At 34.7% G+C, this 19,394-nt stretch overlaps 1 long non-coding RNA gene across 1 annotated transcript in view; it reads right to left on the bottom strand.

Annotated features, from left to right (window-relative positions):
* LOC134750588 (uncharacterized) overlaps window positions 1–16,664 on the bottom strand; it is an 80,805-nt gene extending 64,141 nt beyond the window's left edge. Inside the window, exon 1 of the long non-coding RNA XR_010128565.1 lies at window positions 16,634–16,664. This is a non-coding gene — a long non-coding RNA (uncharacterized LOC134750588). The remainder of the gene's footprint in view (window positions 1–16,633) is intronic.
* Between the last annotated feature and the right edge of the window lie 2,730 nt (window positions 16,665–19,394).

The following is a 19,394-nucleotide window of genomic DNA, read 5'->3' as shown; positions in this document are numbered from 1 at the left end:
ACACTAGTTTCACTTTCATTCTAGCATTTCTATATAGTTGTAACCGGTTTTGAGAAATCTTCACATTATCAGCGATGTATTCGCTTAGGAATATGACGTCGTGACTTTATCATTTAGTAGGTAATATGCGGGATCTTAGATTAAATTCAAAAGCGAAACAAGCGAAACAAAGCTAGGCTTTCAATTCAAAAAAACCGGCCAAATGCGCGTCGGACTCGCGTTCGCAACCATTAAAACAAATTACGTTTTCACCTCAGCAGCTCGAAATAAGATACTTTGCTGCTTAAAAACAGTGAGTAAAATCGCATTTTGCTCACTGAGTGAGACAAAATGACATTCAAGTGACCTTTATATTCGAATGTCATTTTAACGTGCGGAGCCTATACAAGTTCGAAATACTTGGATTCTATTCCCACTACTTTCACGTCATTAGCAAAAAGAAAGAGACAAAAAAGTTTAAACGTCATTCAAAAGTATATTGATAAAAACACTATATTTTACGTATTTTATAATAAAAACTCGCTACGCTCGCCAATCTATTATAGAATCTTTCGCTTGCACGGAACTCAAAATAAGCACTCGAAGAAATATCAACCTTTGCTCTTTTGTTGTACAAATAACTATTGTCGCTGTTGCTTTGCTGTTGTTGTCGTTTGTTGCGGTAGCTGAGAGTACATTGACTCTGTCACAGATAAAACAATGGCTCAGTGGCTCAATGAAGAATGCCGATGGTAATCGGTGGCTGCCGATGAATCGATTGTTACCGGTATCTCGGTAACTCTCCAATGCGCAAACAAGTACGTTCACCTGTTCCAAGCGGCTGCGGAACGAGTGGAACTCGATTTCAATTCGTGCGAGATTTTGTTATTGTTCCTTGAATAGAAATATTTTATTTATTTATTAAAAATCTATTTTTATTTTTTTACGCTTAACAACGGATTATATAACGAGCAGATTATCGAACGAGTTGTTTATCTTACGAGTTTACATTTATTTAGATTTTTTTAAACCATGTTATGTTTATTTGTCATTAAATTTTGTTCTTGTTCCGAATAAAAATAAAAATAAACTTTTTATGAATAGTTTTATATTAAATAAATAATAAATAAATAACTAATTTTCAACTCATCACGGTTTAGCTGTTATTTTGTGGCTATAAGCAACGGCTTTATTGGGCTGTGTGTTGTCTGTTAATATCTAAATAACGGAAAATACACACATTACACATTCATTACTCACAATGTTATTAATATTAAATACTTATACAATTAAACATTAATTGGACTGACGCTGCAGCGCGTCAGGAATGTTCGCTGAGTGGAGCACAGACGGCTTCCACGCAGTGCTGCGTGAGGGTGGCGTCCCTGTGGGGCCGCGTGCGGGGCAGCACCAACACTCCTGAGGGTGATTGCGGAAAGGGATGATAGCCCTCTCACAACTCACTGGATGTCAATGCATGTTCGATCCAATGAGCATTATGTGTTTTACTAACATTAATGTTTATTTTTATATAGTTTTATGTTTTATTGTTAAGTACTAATATAGTCTTGTAGACAAAAATATGGACACCTGGTGTCTGAAATAAATATTTTCATTTTCATTTCATTTTTCATTAAAACGGAGTACGGTTAGACTTTAAATATAGCTCATGCTGATTGCTAATTAAGTGAATGTCGTGCGCTAGATGCCAATCATCAAGACAATTGTCAAGATTGTACCAACAACAGTTTAAAACCATAACAAATTGTTCCGATTCCACACCAATTTATTTCCGGAACCTAAACAACAATCGTTCGGAAATATGTATAATGTACACTCGCCATCAGATATATCGCAGCGCCCGGGGTGCTCAAAAATATCTGAACACGCACTCTAGCGCCTTGACAATAGAGGCGTGTTCAGATATTTGTGAGCTCCTTGGCCCCTCCGATATATCTGATGGCGACTGTACCAGGCAAGGATTGATTGCTTTTGCATTTATGCATGAATGGAATCTATTCCACGTGCGTGCTTATTAAGGATACGAACGGACGGGACTTCAATCCGGATACGAGCCAATTTATTGTTTGGCAGATCTGATGTTGCTGTATTTTCCACATCCCTGGCCTTTGTAGTGTTTGCAGGTGAACTCCATTATCCGAATGTTATTTGACTGAGGAAATACAGTAGAATCCGCTTATAATGACATCGAAGGGAAGTGACAAACACGTCATACTAAGCGGATGTCATATAAAGCATAGTTGATTAACTTCTTATTTTTGTAATTTTTTCTATATTAATCTCAAATTCCTCTGTCAGAGATAAATTTTATTAACCTTGTACCAATTATCAACTTGTCACTGAGAATCAAAACTAAAACACCGCATCCACCGTCCTCGCAGGGAAAGACGTGGGGATGGCAACGAAAACCAGCGAATGTGTCAGTACAACCGGACATAATTTCATGATCATAAAATTTTATACGTCATAGTAAGCGGTTTGTCACTATAAGCGAAGTCATCTTATCCGACTTTGTCAGAAAGAATTTTATATGAAAACCAAAATTCGCAAATTACGTCATAGTAAGCGCATAGAGTAACTTATACTAGAGCGATACTGTCATAGTAAATTTTGTAACCCCAGTAAATTCACTGCCACCTGTCGACACACTTTAAAACTAAAAATAAATATTTATAAAAATACGATAAAATGTATTTAAATATGGATAAATATTTTTTTTATTTGCATTAATTATTTTTATATGATTTTGACCCATGTTATTTCACTGGTATGCGTTAAAATGATAAATAACAAACGAAACAGTCGACGCCCTCTATATGAGAGTAGGCCAAAACTAGTGGCGCCATCTGATCGAGAATCAAATTTTCGTGATTTTGGAGGCACGTTTTTTCCTTAGACTGTATCCATCTATTACGGAGTTATATCTATCTTTGGTAAGCGGTTGGTCAGTATAAGCAGAGTCATAATAAACGGATTCCGCTGTACATAAGATATTTTTGGTATATCGAGAAATAGTATATAGATTAGTATAGGATGTGAGATCCCTCGGCTATATCACTAGCTATTTTGTACAGAAATTATACTGCAATGGTATACAGGGTATATACAACTGAAAATTAATGAAAATTTGACATTTTCGTATAGTTGCCGTTTTCGTATTTTTTTCTATAGAGCCAAGCTGAGGTAAAAACAATGAAATTAAATCGCGCTACCCGTTCGTATAATTAAATAGGTAACATTATTTTATCAATGGTTTTATTCACTCGTTTGAGCACGTAACTGTAACAGTGGCGGCCGTCAGCGGCAGGATAGGGGCTTGTCTGACTGTAACAGGCTTAAAATAGATGTGTTTATTTATTGTGATACCATCTTTAAAGAGACAGAATAACAAGTCTATAATTTCCTAATAATTAAAAAAATATTTATGGAATTAAATCAAAAGTATCCTACAAAAAGAACAAAACAATTTTATTCAAATGTTTGAAGTGCCTATTATGTCTATGTGAAAGTTTACACATTCAAACGCATTAAGCTAAGAGTACCAAATTTACAAAAAAAAAAATCATATCAATAAAATATATTCTCATAATTCAAACAATGTTTTTGAAATGAGCATTTTTACCTATTTTCCTGTTCATTGAAAGCTTCACGGTAACGCTATCGGTCGTTTTATTCACTCGTTTGAGCACGTATGATCTGTATTGTAACAGTATATAGCGGCCGTCAGCGGCAGGATAGGGGTTGTCATACTGTCGCAGGCTTAAAGGTCTTCGGCAAGCTCGGTTCTCCATACAAACGTAGTTCCGCTCTCATTTTAAAACGACTAGCTAGATTGTTCTGAAACTTTGTACTTACAATAGGATAAGGTATATCTATGTTTAAAATTAGTTTAGTAGCTTTAGATAGAATAGTAAAAAAAATACAGCGAATTTACGTTTTTCATACAGAACGTGTTTTTGCTCTATTTCGTTTGTTTTATAAACTGGAGCTATATGTATAAACTAATTTCAGACCTAGATATACCTCATGTCATTGTATGAGCAAAGTTTCATTACAATCCAAAACGTAGTTTTAAAATGAAAACGGAACTCCGTTTGTATGGGAAGGTGAAATTCGGCCGAGCTTGCCGGAGACTCTTAAAAGTGATATGTGTTTGTTTACAACATTCAAAAAAAATTGCTTACTTGATGAAAAAAGAGCCATCTCCAAATTGGCAAGTTTGCGGTTCTGTTGAAGATGTGCAACATATTTTGACGGAATGTGCACGGAATGAAAGCGATAGACAATCGTTACTAACTACCCTCAAGCTAAATAGATTAGATATAGGTGCTTTTCAAAGCATCTTAGCTGTACCGACCTCAGAAGAGGCTAAAAATATATTTTTATATGTTATAGATTTTATCAAACCGTACAGTACATGTACATGTACATGTAAGAATACTAGTATAAGGTACAATGGGGCTGGCATAATCATGTAACTGGTTCTGGTCCTTAAATAATAAATAGAAAAAAAAAACATATTATTTTAGATTAGGTTTGATAATGTTTTCATTAAACCGTGCTGATTCATGGAATGTAATCCTAGTGTTTTACAAACAGGACAAAGCTAGTAATTATAATTATATTCTAACGTAAAGCGTCAACTAACCTGTAACGGTATTTTAATTTTACATTTTTTTTAGGTTTTGCTATAAATAGATACGTGTTTAATTTATGTGTTATTAAAATATACAGATTCAAATATTGCTTATAATCCAAATAATGTTAACAAGGCGCCTATTTAATTTTATCAAATTAAAGTTTGGAAGCTAATTATAATATAGCATTAATTGATTTACACTTCATTTGAGAGACCAAAAGTACTTCGATAAATTATATAAAAAATATTTATTTGATGACTGTATTGTTTTAATAAACCGGCCTTTGTACCATTTCTAATCTTCGCTGGATGACACTTTCATCTTTGCGGCTTACCTACTGTCAGTGGTTCATTTTAATCAATCAAAAGGCCGTTTTAACATCCATTAATAAATCTCTATTATTAGGCTAAAATGTCGATACGGCCTCTGAAAAGGCCATTTGTTATATTTAGTACCAATAGTAACTTGCCATTAACACCACAGGCCTTCGCTGTAATGTGCAATAACAATAACATGAAGTTAATGTTACTATAGGGAAAACTGCCGCGCTTAGCATGAGCAGTAACTCAAATGAGTTGTCATTCAATTGTATACTTTGTACTTGTACGATATGTTCAAGAATTGAAAGAGATTTCAAAATGAGTTACTTCTCTCATGATATTTAAGCGCGGCAGAAAAGAGCTACCTATATAATTATATTTTAATATTATTTGGTCATAATTCTTGCATAACTTCATCAACGTACAAAGTTTCATATTTAGTTTTACTTAGAAAGTGTAAAAAGCCCGAAAAGGTGAAAGTATAATCGAAATTAAAATTTAAATAAATTCATTCTTTTTTAGGGTTCCGTACCCAAAGGGTAAAAACGGGACCCTATGACTAAGACTCCGCTGTCCGGCTGTCTGTCTGTTTGTCACCAGGCTGTATCTCATGAACCGTGATAGCTAGACAGTTGAAATTTTCACAGATGATGTATTTCTGTTGGCGCTATAACAACAAATACTAAAAACATAATAATATAAATATTTAAATGGGGCTCCCATACAACAAACGTGATTTTTTTGCTGTTTTTTTTTCGTAATGGTACGAAACCTTTCGTGCGCAAGTCCGACACGCACTTGGCCGGTTTATAGTGTAGGTAATTTGCCTCGCTAAATATATGTGCGAACCAAAAGGGTACTTATTGTCGGTTGTCAGTAAGGCGCTGTTTCCATATGGCTTTAATTTGAAATCAACTTTATTAACCGACAATGTGGTACCTTTTAGTTGAAAACGTCACGTATTTTCGTATAGTTTAGTACTTAGTACTGTAAATTTAATTTATTATTATTTTATTGTTCCAAAAATGTATTTAGAATTTTTCTTTGTTTTTATCGAGTTTTAAAATAATTATGTTTATTTCATGTACTTAGGAATCACCTTTTAACTTCAGCTTTTCATGAAATAAAACTATGAAAACGGATTATATCGCGTATATTGAATTTATAATACATCCCGACACCCTCAGTCACCCGTTGACCACGAACGCTGTAAAGAGTTCGAAACGTCGGGATGTATTATAAATTCAATATACTCGATATAATCCGTTTTCATAGTTTTATTTCATGGAAAGCTGAAGTTAAAAGGTGATTCCTAAGTACATGAAATAAACATAATTATTTTAAAACTCGATAAAAACAAAGAAAAATTCTAAATACATTTTTGGAACGGAACGGATACAGCTTTCCAATTAATTGCAGAATCTTCAATTTATAATATGACATTTATATACAAAAAATATTTATTATAACGTATTTTCCATACAAGTATTTTCTTATTGCAATATATTTAAGAATGCTACATATTTTATTTAGGTTCGATGTTGCACCAAAATGTAATAAAGATAAACAGCGAAGAATCAACTTTGATTTTGAATTCACCTTAACCCTTTTAGATTTCTTCGAAGCTAGAAATTTAGATCATAAAATAAGATGAGTAAAAGATAAAGGAGTAAATATTGACTATAAAGTTGATTCTGAACCAAGTCGTGAGCGAGTTTTAATTAACTGGTAGATCCTCCATCTGAGGGAGTTTCCGTCATTTCATTAGAAAAGCTTTGGTTTGGCAATCTTAGTCCTGATCCTGATTCAAAGTTCTTGGTGTTACCAAAGAGGATATATAGGATAGAGGAGTACTGCCATAATATAAAACTATGAAAACGGATTATATCGCGTTATATTAAATTTATACTACATCCCGACGTTTCGAACCCTTTACTGTCAGTACTGTCATAGTAAATTTTGTAGCCACAGTAAATTCACTGCCATCTATCGACACACGATTTAAACAAAAAATTAAGATGGTTAAAATACTATATTTATATATGGATAAATGATTACATTTATTATTTTTACAAGATTTTGACCCATGTTCTTTCATGCGTTAAAATTGCTAAATAACAAACGAAACCGTCAACGCCATCTAGTCGAGAATAGGCCAAAGGTATCGGTATAGGCGCCATCTGTTCGAGAGTCAAATTTTCTTGATTTCCGAGGCACGTTTTTTCCTTAGACTGTATCCATCTTATACGGAGTTACATAGTCTTTGGTGTTACCTTTGAGGCAACTTTAACCAAATATTTAATCTATCCTCCCAAGATCCAGAAGATTTAATTGTTTCTGAATTTGGCTCCTGCATTATGAAAAGGCCTTAGTAACCAAGGTAGCGTAGTTGGTATACCAGTAAATTTATTATCGTGAAACATTATTAAATTAAGTAATAATTCTAAAAATTTGTAAACCGTGTTGGCTAGAACTACTCATATTATATAGAACTATATAAAACTTTCTTCCGTCATAATAGTTTCAATTATTATTCTCGTTTTAAATTTACTGTAGTAAAATACCTAAAACAATACTGCAAAGGTATTCTTACTTAACCTCATTTTGCTTCTTGTAAAATGTTACAAGTGACAAGATAACATTCGTGCACAAATTGAGTGTAAAATTTACGACATGTCCTTTGTGGAGCACAATATGTCTGAGTGAAATATTAAAACCACTTGCTCCAGCTCATAAAGCTTAACTGGAATGGCAATATCGAGCTAAATCCCCACGTACACGGTCAGCTTACTTTTGACATAGAGTAACTTATACTAGAGCGGTACTGTCATAGTAAATTTTGTAACCCCAGTAAATTCACTGCCATCTGTCGACACACTTTAAAATTAAAAATGAAGATTTATAAAAATACGATAGAATGTATTTAAATATAGATAAATGATTTTTTTTATTTGCATTAATTATTTTTATGATTTTGACCCATGTTCATTCACTGATATGCGTTAAAATTGTTAAATAACAAACGAAACCGTCAACGCCATCTATACGACTGTAGGCCAAAACTAGTAGCGCCCTCTGAACGAGAATCAAATTTCTTGATTTTCGAGGCACGTTTTTTCCTTAGACTGTATCCATCTATTACGGAGTTATATCTATCTTTACTTTTGATAAGCAATTACTTACTTAAATATTGTTTCAAATATAATATTTATATCAACACATTAATTTTGATTTTTGAGGCTATTAAAGTATGTCCACGAAAAAAAGTGGTGGTGGGTGATCTGGTATCTTTTTACCGAATGTACATTTTCAAGAAGTTTTTTATTTTAATAATTTGTATATATAGTACTATGTAACAAAATAAAATCGTATTTTAATGTATCGTTATCGTAATCGTTTTTTGACAATCTTCACTCGCTTCCCGCTACAATGTCACAACTGTATTTGTATTTTTACAAGCTGTTTTAGGCAGATTAGAATGTTATCTTACAAAAAAAATACGACTTGAAATTAATTTCTATTTGTGGTAGTCAGGAAGACTTTCTACTCCAAGCACTGAAAGTAGTTTTTATATGGGAGGCATTTTTTTGTTATAAAGTCAAATTCACCAAAGTTAAAGAACCTCAGAACTATCTCAATCTGAATACAATTAGAAAAATTGTTTCTTTTGTGAAAAGAGGTCGCCATAAGGTATAATTTGGATTATCTAATTTAATAAAAAACTATATATTTTGCAGGAAAACTTGGTAAAGTCTTCCAGAAGACGTTGTACAAGAAAACATTCGTACCATGGGATATATATTGCTAAAATTCATAAAAAAATATATATATGTTTGATATCTACAAATTACATACAAAACATGCTGCTTAAAAATTCACATTCATATAAAAGATTTACACTATTATGCATAACCACTTTTTTTCGTGGACAGACTTTATATTTTATTTCCTTAATCAAAAATCTCTTTAAGCAACCTTTTACTTATTTTAAATGAAAAAGAGGTGTCACACATATGTATGTATTATTTAACATTATATTTCACTACTTAAGTTAAGGGATATCATAAGTTTGGGATTACCTATGACATAGATACAGATAATGGGTTACGTTTTAGCAAAGATAGATATAACTCCGTAATAGATAGATAGTCTGAAGAAAAAACGTGCCTCGAAAATCAAGAAAATTTGATTCTCGTTCAGAGGGCGCTACTAGTTTTGGCCTACAGTCGAATAGATGGCGTTGACGGTTTCGTTTGTTATTTAACAATTTTAACGCATATCAGTGAAAGAACATGGGTCAAAATCATAAAAATAATTAATGCAAATAAAAAAAATCATTTATCTATATTTAAATACATTCTATCGTATTCTTATAAATGTTCATTTTTAGTTTTAAAGTGTGGTTTTTTAATTTACTGGGGTTACAAAATTTACTATGACAGTACCGCTCTAGTATAAGTTACTCTATGGTTTTAGCCATTTTGCATTTAAAAAGATACCTATTAAAATTTAGCTCAAAACAATTTACCTAAACGTTCGTGTAAATATCAATTGAAAAGCAATGTTACTTTGGAACAAAATCTTGTCTTCCTAGAGGCTGTTTATAACGTTGTAAAAGGAAAACGCTGCCGGCAGAATTTTAGGGAGCAACATCTTCATTTTGTATTCACCTTCTATGAACATTTATTTCCTTATAAAGCACTTGTGAAGACAAAGTGAAATGTGTATTTATTTAATCCGTTTTATTAGAGGTCATCGACAATTATTTCAGCTTTTTTTAGCGTTCCGTACCCAAAGAGTAAAAACGGGACCCTATTACTAAGACTCCGCTGTCCGTCTCTCCGTCTGTCTGTCTGTCACCAGGCTGTTTCTCATGAACCGTGATAGCTAGACAGTTGAAATTTTCACAGTTGATGTATTTCTGTTGCCGCTATTACAACAAATACTAAAAAGTACGGAACCCTCGGTGCGCGAGTCCGACTTGCACTTGGCCGGTTTTTTAGGCTTTGCAATGACAAGGTGTTGATCTGTCAGCATAATCGTAAAATTTCCATGAAAATAATATGTATGTTACTGACGTTTACTATGTTACTTCCACATACGGTTTGCACGACGGATCTGAAATGTATAGGAAGATCAGCGGATCCAGATCCAGATAATTTCATACATTTCAGATCCGCATTTCAAACCTTTTCACTTCCACACTTTTAGCGTTATCCGTAAACGCACAAAGAGTCTTAATTATCTACTAATCATATATTATTAAATGGCCGGGGTGCAGGCAGGCCGAAAAGGAGATGGCGGGACGACTTGGACGCATTTTATCCGGATTGGCGGGACACTACAAACGGCAGGGTCGAGTGGAGGAAACGAGGGGAGGCCTTTGCCCAGCAGTGGGACACTAAATTAGGCTAGTAAAAAATATATATATATATATAAGAGTAATAAACAGTCGTTTGTAAAACATATATTAACTAAATTAGGCTTGTAAAGTTTTATGATCAAGGGGGTAAGTCACTTCAAGTTCGGTGCAGAACTGCAGAGTAAGCTTGATCCGAGTATACAGTAAAAGTTACACAGTGTAAGAACTGCACGACAGAGGTTCCTTTACAATTTCTAGTGCCCGATCGAAACCGGATTTTTGCCGACACTGAAACTGAAACTAAAGATTCAGTTTTACTCTAGTTTCGGTCAAAACCTCAAAACCGATCGAAACCTGACAAAACCGAAACCGAAAATACAGTTGAGTTAAAGTTCCTACATCGGCCATTTTAAAATGAAAGTTCTTTTGGTGCGACTGTCCGTCCGTCCGTCCGTCCATCCGTCTGTCTGTCACATCGCTATTTTAAACTGCTGCCGTCAACTGGTAAACTACGTCGGTGCTGACAACGCAAATAACGTTCGTCGGTTGTTGATTAAAAAACTGTTTCGACCAAGTTTTGTTCTATTTTCGATCATGTTCCTTTGATATTTATTTTACACTATTCGTTCAACCGTTTCATTCATTCTTTTAAAATTATGGCTTGAGTCTAGTGGGACTATTTCGCCAGTATCAAGGTATTAGGAGCTTTAAATACGACTAAAATTATACGGTTAGTACAAGACAGTGTACGGTGATTTTAGTAGCCCTTGTAAAGCGATAGCTGGACTTTACAAGAAGCACGTGGACTACCGGCCGTTGACTCCAATACTTCAATGTTAATTCTCCGTTCACTGCACACTGCCACATTAGGTTACTGTATAATAAGCTATCGATATTACACTTTAAACAATATTAATGAGCAAAAAAACAAAGGAATTAATCATGAGGCTAACTATCAAGATGGCGCTCGAACCCGAAGTCCGTTCAGTTCAACTAGGAATCTAGGATAAATTGTGCATTTTACTCGTACAAACCAAAAAGTTCTTTCAATTTGTGTTTGTAAACAATTTCCCTTGTCCTTATATAATTGTTAGTAGTTAATTATTTTATTGTCCTAAGAAATTTTCTACCAGTTGACTTTTGGCTTTTATGTCACATAGGGAAGTATTGTTGGTGCAGGGTATTATGGTATTAAGGGAGCTTCTTAAAATCTAGACACATGCTCTGTAAAATACATTCAAAGTTATCATCAAAAAAATCAAATGGTTAAAAAGCGAGGAAAACAAAAACACGCAAATTAGTTCAAATTTTAATAGAAAACCGCACCGATAGTACCACCGCAGCGCCCGCGCAGCGAACGACAAAGACAAAACATAACCTATCGTTTCACCACCATTCACCGTCGCGAACTTGTGCCACACACTCGTCTAACGAAAGTAACCGCGAAATCGACCTTGCACTTACGGCTCTTGAACATCGACAGTGGCCATGACAGTGACAATATAAACATTTTGTGCTACATAAAGTACAAAAACAGTGTCTTACATGTGTTTAGTGCTTGAAGTTTTTGTGTAGTGTGACATGTAACCAGTTTGGGTGCATTGGCCGCAGGAAAAGGAACTAAAAAACTGGGTTTGCTGATTTCTCTTTCGACTTCAACTATCGGATTTTTTGGAGAGAGCAATGGATTATTTGACTAGGTGAGTGTTTATTTTTTGTAACTCACTGTCCTATATGAAGGACATAATTTAATTTTAATTTATTTATTTGGGAAACATACAGCACATAATAATACAATAAAGTAAAAGATATAGTTAGAACATAGGCCAAAAGAGTTTTCACTTATAGTTAATACAAAATTCCTTTGCTCCGAAAAAAAGTACAATAATTAGGTATTTTGAATTTAAAGTTGAGTTTAACAATATAACATTCAGTAGGTAATATTCCACGAGCACGATTAAAAATATAACAAGCATAATTTATCTTTTAATTTATTTTTTATTTTTAAATAGGTTTTTTCTTTAACCCACTTCGCGTTATCAAATGTGACGTTTTCAAGAAAAAGGTACCACATTGTCGCTTACTATAAGGACGAAATTTGCTTGTATCCTTATACGAATAACCTGTCACAGCGTCCTTATGGCAAGCGACAATGTGGTATCTTTTGCTTGAAAACGACACAAATATGTAAATAATGTCAGTTTAAAATGAATTCAGCTCATTGAAAGAATGTAAAACATTTTACCCGTTATATTGAAACGAAAACGACTGATTTAAATTTTAAAATTTGTTTTCGAAACTGCCTTGTCTGTATAAACTTGTTGTTTAGCAAGATTTCACGAATAATCTTCGTTTGTAGGTCAGATTTGCTTGTTGAGTACACCGTTGTTAAGTTTAATGCTAATTGTATTTTCTAAATTCGCACTAAAGCTAATCTAATGTCTGCTACGGGTAGAACAATTACCTACATTATGTACTAATTAAAGTATTTTGGGATTTTAACTTAAATTTCGACACGATTTCCGTTTAAAATTGTATATAACAATATACAACAAGCAATCTAATTTCAGAGCGATGCGACAGTCGTCCGAGTCGTCGGTCCGTTTCGTTTTTAATTATTTAGTTAGGTCGGTTTTATATTATGGTCCCTCTATGACAACTGAATGAGGTTATAATTGTTTGCAGGTATGAAGGAACTTCTTATAGGTACTCAATTTAAATATATTAATAACGGGTCACTCACGTATTTTAAGTCGAAAAACGCTCGACATGTTTAACTCCGTACTGAGGAGTGTCATCGTGAGTGACCCGTTATTAATATATTTAATATGTCTGTGTCTCACGGAAGTTTTGGTACTCAATGTATTTGAGCCTGCATGACTAAGCCTCGTTTGGCAACACGGTGATGTTGTCAAATTTATTGATTACCACTTTGTTGGCTAGGCCCCATAATTCGTTTATTGCATTATAACGAGACTAGATATTAGAATTATATATCAGTTATATAGAGTTCATCTCAAGCAAAAGGCAACAAAGTAGTTGAGAACTCTCTATTTCTCAGACATTTTCAACATTTTTCAAGTCTTCATCTGTTGATGTATGCGTAAATCATCATCTTGGTAGATCTCCTTCATCATCAATTAATATCGTCGGTGCAACTTTTTGAAGGCTATGTTTCATACCTATCCACGTCTGATCTACGTCAATACCGTACCTAGACTATTTTGCCTCCAAACTGCTTTAACAACTGCCGAATGTCTTGGATTTCTATTTTGAAGTAAAGCGACAGAGTATTATCATAACAATAAGCAACTTATCTTGAACAGATTCCACTGCTGGAATGTTGAACAGACATCCAACCGTGTAATTCAACATGTGGTGCAACATAGTTTCAGTGATCTTTTTGTTGTTCTATACAATCCGTATACATATAGAAAATTGTAGCGGTATTATTCCTCCAGTATTGTTTACAAATGCAACTGTTTGATTTTGCTGGGAATGTTAGTAAGCCGAGTAATAATGACAGATTACTAGTCTATATTATTGTCACATTTTAAGGCAAGCCATGGAATTTCATCAAGCCAATTGGCTTCCTAGCATTTTAGAAATTATGAAAAGATTAGTTTTTGTTATTGACAATACGTATGGCACAATTTTCTAGAATTGTAAAAAGCCTGCAGTTTAAACCGATAATTTACCCGTAGGTAGAGGGAGTACCGCTGCGCCAGATGAATGTGTCTTTATAGAATAATTTTGTGACGATTAATAGGTGAATTATGGATATGTTTAGAATATTTATAATGATCACTGTGATTATATATGGAAAAAGACAATATTTCATCTTAGATTAAATGCAGTTAATGCAATTTATCCATAGTACCTTTTGATCCTTATCAGGCACCTTCAATCTGGATTTCGTGGATTCGAAACTTCAGATGCTTGGATTAATTTTCTAAACTTACGAACGAAATTTGATGTTTACGGCTAACGTTTTGCAAGTTGCAGAAAGTCCAAAAATTTGGGTATATTCTCCGAAATCTGAAAAATTTGATCAAAACGAAGAAAGATTCCCAGATTTAATAGAATACTAAGAAAATGTTTGAATCTTCTGCTTTCATAAAGACTGGTTAGTCAACTCTACTTACCTACTAGGGAAGGGCAGGTTGGACCAGACCTTGCATCTAGCAGGTTGGATTACCTATTGGACTGCATTCTGTTAACTTGAATTTAAACAAGCAACGAAGGATAACTACTTTAAATGAAAGGATACGTAGGAACTTTTTTATAAAAAAGTCCTATTTTTTCATATAATTTAGAGGCAAGCGGTGTTTTTATTTGTCTTCGGCAATTTTTTTTATTAAACATTTTTTTAGAAGTTTTGCGAATGTCCGTTAAGTTTTTTCTTAGTCACTTCTCCTGTGTTATTTTCCCTTATAAGAAGGGAAACCTAAATACTGAAATAATCAGAAATTTGATTTTACAACAGCTAAGCGGATCAGACTATGCGTCAATAATATCCACCACTCTCCTATGTAGAATTTTTAAGTATTTCCGGGTGGCAGATACTTTTGGTGCGTAGTGTAGCCGCCGTGCAGGTCTCGACGACAAATAAAAATACTTCGTTTTCAAGTAAACTTATAATTAATAGGTGATGGTTACTTTACAAGGTACAGTTGACGTAAACGGCTAAAGGTGTAGAAGTGGTGGTTGGTAATAGTATAGTGATTAAGCTAATTTTGAATGGTAAAAAGGTAGTCTAAATTTTAGTGTCTCTAATTGACCGCGATACAGGTTATGTGGAGCGCTCCTATTGGTGCTTTTAGAAAAGCCTCCGCACAGTAAGCGAGCCCGACGGCTGCGTTTAGCTACTGCATTATACAAATAAAAGGTTGCGTTCGCAACACGTAGTTTCATCTGTTACTGTTATTATTATGTCATTGTTATTATTGTGTTGTTGTTGTGTGTTGCTGTTATTGATGCTGACTGTACCATTTTTTTCTACATTTCTATTTCAAATATATAATTTAGAATTAGAACAATAGAAACAAACAAATTTGGTATCAATTGTACGAAAGATTTCCTCTAAATAACCAACCAAAGCTTGTTGATACCACAATAGATCCCGAAATCCCTCCGGGTACCATTGACCTTTCTTGAATATTTGTTTCCAGAACGAAAAACGCCTGAAGGAAAAAAAGGACAATATTTCAGAATATAATGGCTAATTATTTAAGTGAGAAATGAATAAATGTTTATTACAAACGTAATTCCCGCAGACATAATTAAATTATTGTTTGTTTCTCTCACAGATCCTCCAGTACAAGATGGAGCATTTAAAAGCAAATACTGCTGGTAATATTAGTCCTCAGTTCTCCCTTTAACACATTCACTGCCAGATAAAGACCGGCGGGCTCACTGTTCGTAGGCGCTTCTCGTTTCAAAGCTTGAAACATGTGTTATCAGTCGCAAAAATAATGAATGAATGAATTAATAAGTGAATGAATGAATGAGTGAATGAATGAATGAATGAACCTTAAGCCGGCTGCGCGTGGTCTTAAGAAAACAAGGGCGTGCAAAGCAATGTGACACATCCATTCGAACTTAATTTCGAAGTATCATTCTCGCAAAATGATTAAAAAACCGGCCAAGTGCGAGTCGGACTCGCCCACCGAGGGTTCCGTACTTTTTAGTATTTATTATTATAGCGGCAACAGAAATACATCATCTGTGAAAATTTCAACTGTCTAGCTATCAACGGTTCATGAGATACAGCCTGGTGACAGAGAGACGGACAGAGGAGTCTTAGTAATAGGGTCCCGTTTTTACCCTTTGGGTACGTAACCCTAAAAACGATGACTAAACCAAATCTCCAATTCTAGGCCACTTCCTCATATTAGTCATTTCTCTTAACTTACAAACAGAAATAGAAACTTTCTAATACTGTGCCGAATTCTACGCATATGGTAGAAAAAACAAAAGTTGCTGTTGAAAATCGGTTTGTGTGCTAATCATCAAACAGGTTTAGGTCAACATTATACCTTTCCGTATATCGCTAGAGAAATTTCCACAGTAAATGAATTCAGAAATGAACACGGTATCACGCAAATATATGTAAATAGTCACCACGAATAAATAACCTACTTTCAACAGCCATTTAAAAACTATGTTAGTGTCTCGATTCTCAAATCGACGTGGGGTCCCAAATGACATCTGCCATGGCCCGTGGTCAACCTCAGTCGAAAATGAAACTACTTGATAACTTGACACCGGGTCGAACCCGTGTCACTCTAACTAGAACGTCTATAACAGACCAAACATCAAACATTTATTCAGCAAATAGGCCACAGGGGCACTTGTACATGTCAATTTTTACAAGCAATACAATTAACCAAAATTTACAAAAAACAATTACAAATATGGAATCCATGAAATATTAGATACTTTGTTAGAGATGTATCCAGTCTAAATCTCGAATTACACAAAAAAAAACTAATAAAAAATATACAAATAACAGTCAATTACTAAAATTGTTTAGAGATGTAAAAGTCTCTAGGTGTCAGAGATAAAAATATATATAATAAATAAATACCTTCGTGTAAAACTCATTTTCATAAATATGTAGGCCTACATTTATTATCCTTCATTAGTACCCCCCTCCCTAGGACCCCAAATGAAGTTGGGACAAGGGAAGAAGAAGAAGATTAGTACCCCTAGTGTACATTTCATTCGATAGCGTGACGTGACGGACGCGTTTTAAGTGTATTTTGTCTGGGATTTTGAGTTTCTAAAACGTCCCGCTTGGCGCGCTGTTTCTAAATCCCATACAAAAATAGACTTAAGGCAAACTCGAACGCTCGTCACGCTATCGAATGAAAACACTAGGGGCCCATTTATAGAAAGCTTGTGGCTTGTACCTATAATACAAGTGGAAGTCCTTTTTTAACAGCTTTTGTTAGAAAGGAAGTCCCTTTTTGTATTACAAGCTACAAGCTTTTGATAAACTGGCTCCAGGAGATCAGTTTAAATAAGACGCCACTTCCTACGTAACTGTCGCAGTTTTGACGTAAAATGCTTAAAACATGGCAACAATTTAGCATGGAAATGTTTTAGTTACAATTTATTTTATTTCTACTATTTTATCTCGCCGGCAACAGAAAAAATGTCACAGAAACTAATAATATGCCAGAGAGGAATGGAGAGAAGCATTTTAGGGTACACAAAAAGAGACAGAAAACGGGCGACGGAAATAAGAGAGGTCACAAAATTAGAAGATGTTACTCTAAAGCGGGTCACATGCTCAGGGAAAAAAGCAGAAGTGGTCAAACATACTGACTGAGTGGACCCCAAGCTACAACACAAAAAGAAAAAGAGGCAGACAATACAAAAGATGGTCAGATGATTAAAAGGAAACTGCTGATCCACTATGGACACGACTAGCCAGAGACAGAGAGGCATGGAAGGCAATGGAGGAGGCCTTTGTGTCAAAAGGACACGTTGAGCCGACGGTTGTTGCAAACACATAAACAAATAAACATTGTATTAAATATTATTAATTGTATGTTCGATAATAAAAGGCTTTGAAATTGAAATTTTATCTCGCCCTATACATATACTTCAGTTATTAGCATAGCAATTTTTTGAAGTGGAAACATTTATTTGTTTGTGTGCCTACATCAAATCGGACACAAAGGAAGTGACGTATTTACTTATAAATCTTTTTTTTTTTACTAGAGCTTATTTGATATCTAATATTCATTGGTTTTGTTGTTTTTAAATGAGTAAAAATGTTGACAACAAGCAGTTGACGATCGTCAGACGGCAACCATACAATCAGTTTACGTACGTACTTATCTTTGAAAAAATTTGTTGCTTCTTTGGCACATTCTTATCTAACAATATATTGTATTTTTACTTTACCGAAGCCCGTTAAAATTTGAAGGCTTCAAAAACAAAAGGAAATATATAACCAAATAAAATCTTATCTAATACTGGCGACCCGCCGAAGCTTCGCATGGGTTACACAAAACAAATTATACACCCAACCTTCCTCAAACATCACTCTACTGATAGGTGAAAACCGCAAGAATCCGTTCAGTAGTTTTTGACTTTATCGTAAACATACAGACATACAGACGCGGCGGGGGACTTTGTTTTATAATATGTAGTGATACTTATAGGTGTAGTGATATCTAGAATAACACCCTAGATTTCTAATACACCCGATTACCTACTGGTTGCCAAAAGTAGTACAACGAGAATAAAATGTTAATTTCGGAAACCGTTGCCAACTCGGCCGCGCCGAGGGCTCTTGAATTCGTTTGGAACAGTTTAAAAGCCAAGCCGATTCGGAAAGAGAAGGCCTACCGCGAAAACCGAAAATCAAAATTTAGTTATCTGCCTCTCTATTTAGTCTTACATTCGAGCGATAGAGACGCAGATAGCGATATTTCGATTGACGTGGTAGCCCTTCAGTTGGGAATTTTCGTGACACTTTCGAAGTATTATAGCGAGTTAAAATTTGAAGCACATCAAGAGGTCCAGCCAGGCTGATTCGAAGTGTTCGGAATTTTCGGGGCACTTAAAAAATATTGTAGTGAGTGTTAAAATTCCCAGCACATTAGTTACTCTGTGAATAGCATTTGCACTTGTACTGGAATATTGAGAACTCGATAAAACGAATAAATAGGTTTTCTTCGTCCAACTGACCTTTGCCATTCGCCGCCAGCACCACATCTCAAAAGCCTCCAGCCTTTCCCTATCACGTTGCCTCATACAACAAATGAAGAGGTTTTACGCATGGTAGGAGAGAAGAGGAGTTTGTTGAGAACCATAGAAAATAGAAGAGGAAAGATGCTTGGACAGCTGCTACGACACGACGAATTTATCAAAAACATAAGGAAGAGTTGAGGCAAGGAGACGGAGCTCGGAGGGGGAGACCAAAGAGAACATACAAAGATCAAGTAAAGGAAAAACTCAACGTCGTGCCGTATCAGGCTGTCAAGGAGAAGGCAGAGGACCGACACATATGGAAATCGCTCCACCGACAAGAGCATAACTCTTAAATATATGATG

Source organism: Cydia strobilella, chromosome 20 (genome assembly GCF_947568885.1).
Source record: "Cydia strobilella chromosome 20, ilCydStro3.1, whole genome shotgun sequence".
In the NCBI taxonomy this organism is placed as follows: Eukaryota; Metazoa; Arthropoda; class Insecta; order Lepidoptera; family Tortricidae; genus Cydia; species Cydia strobilella.
The sequence above is the reverse complement of the archived record's forward strand: the minus strand, read 5'-3'. Positions and strand labels throughout refer to the sequence as shown.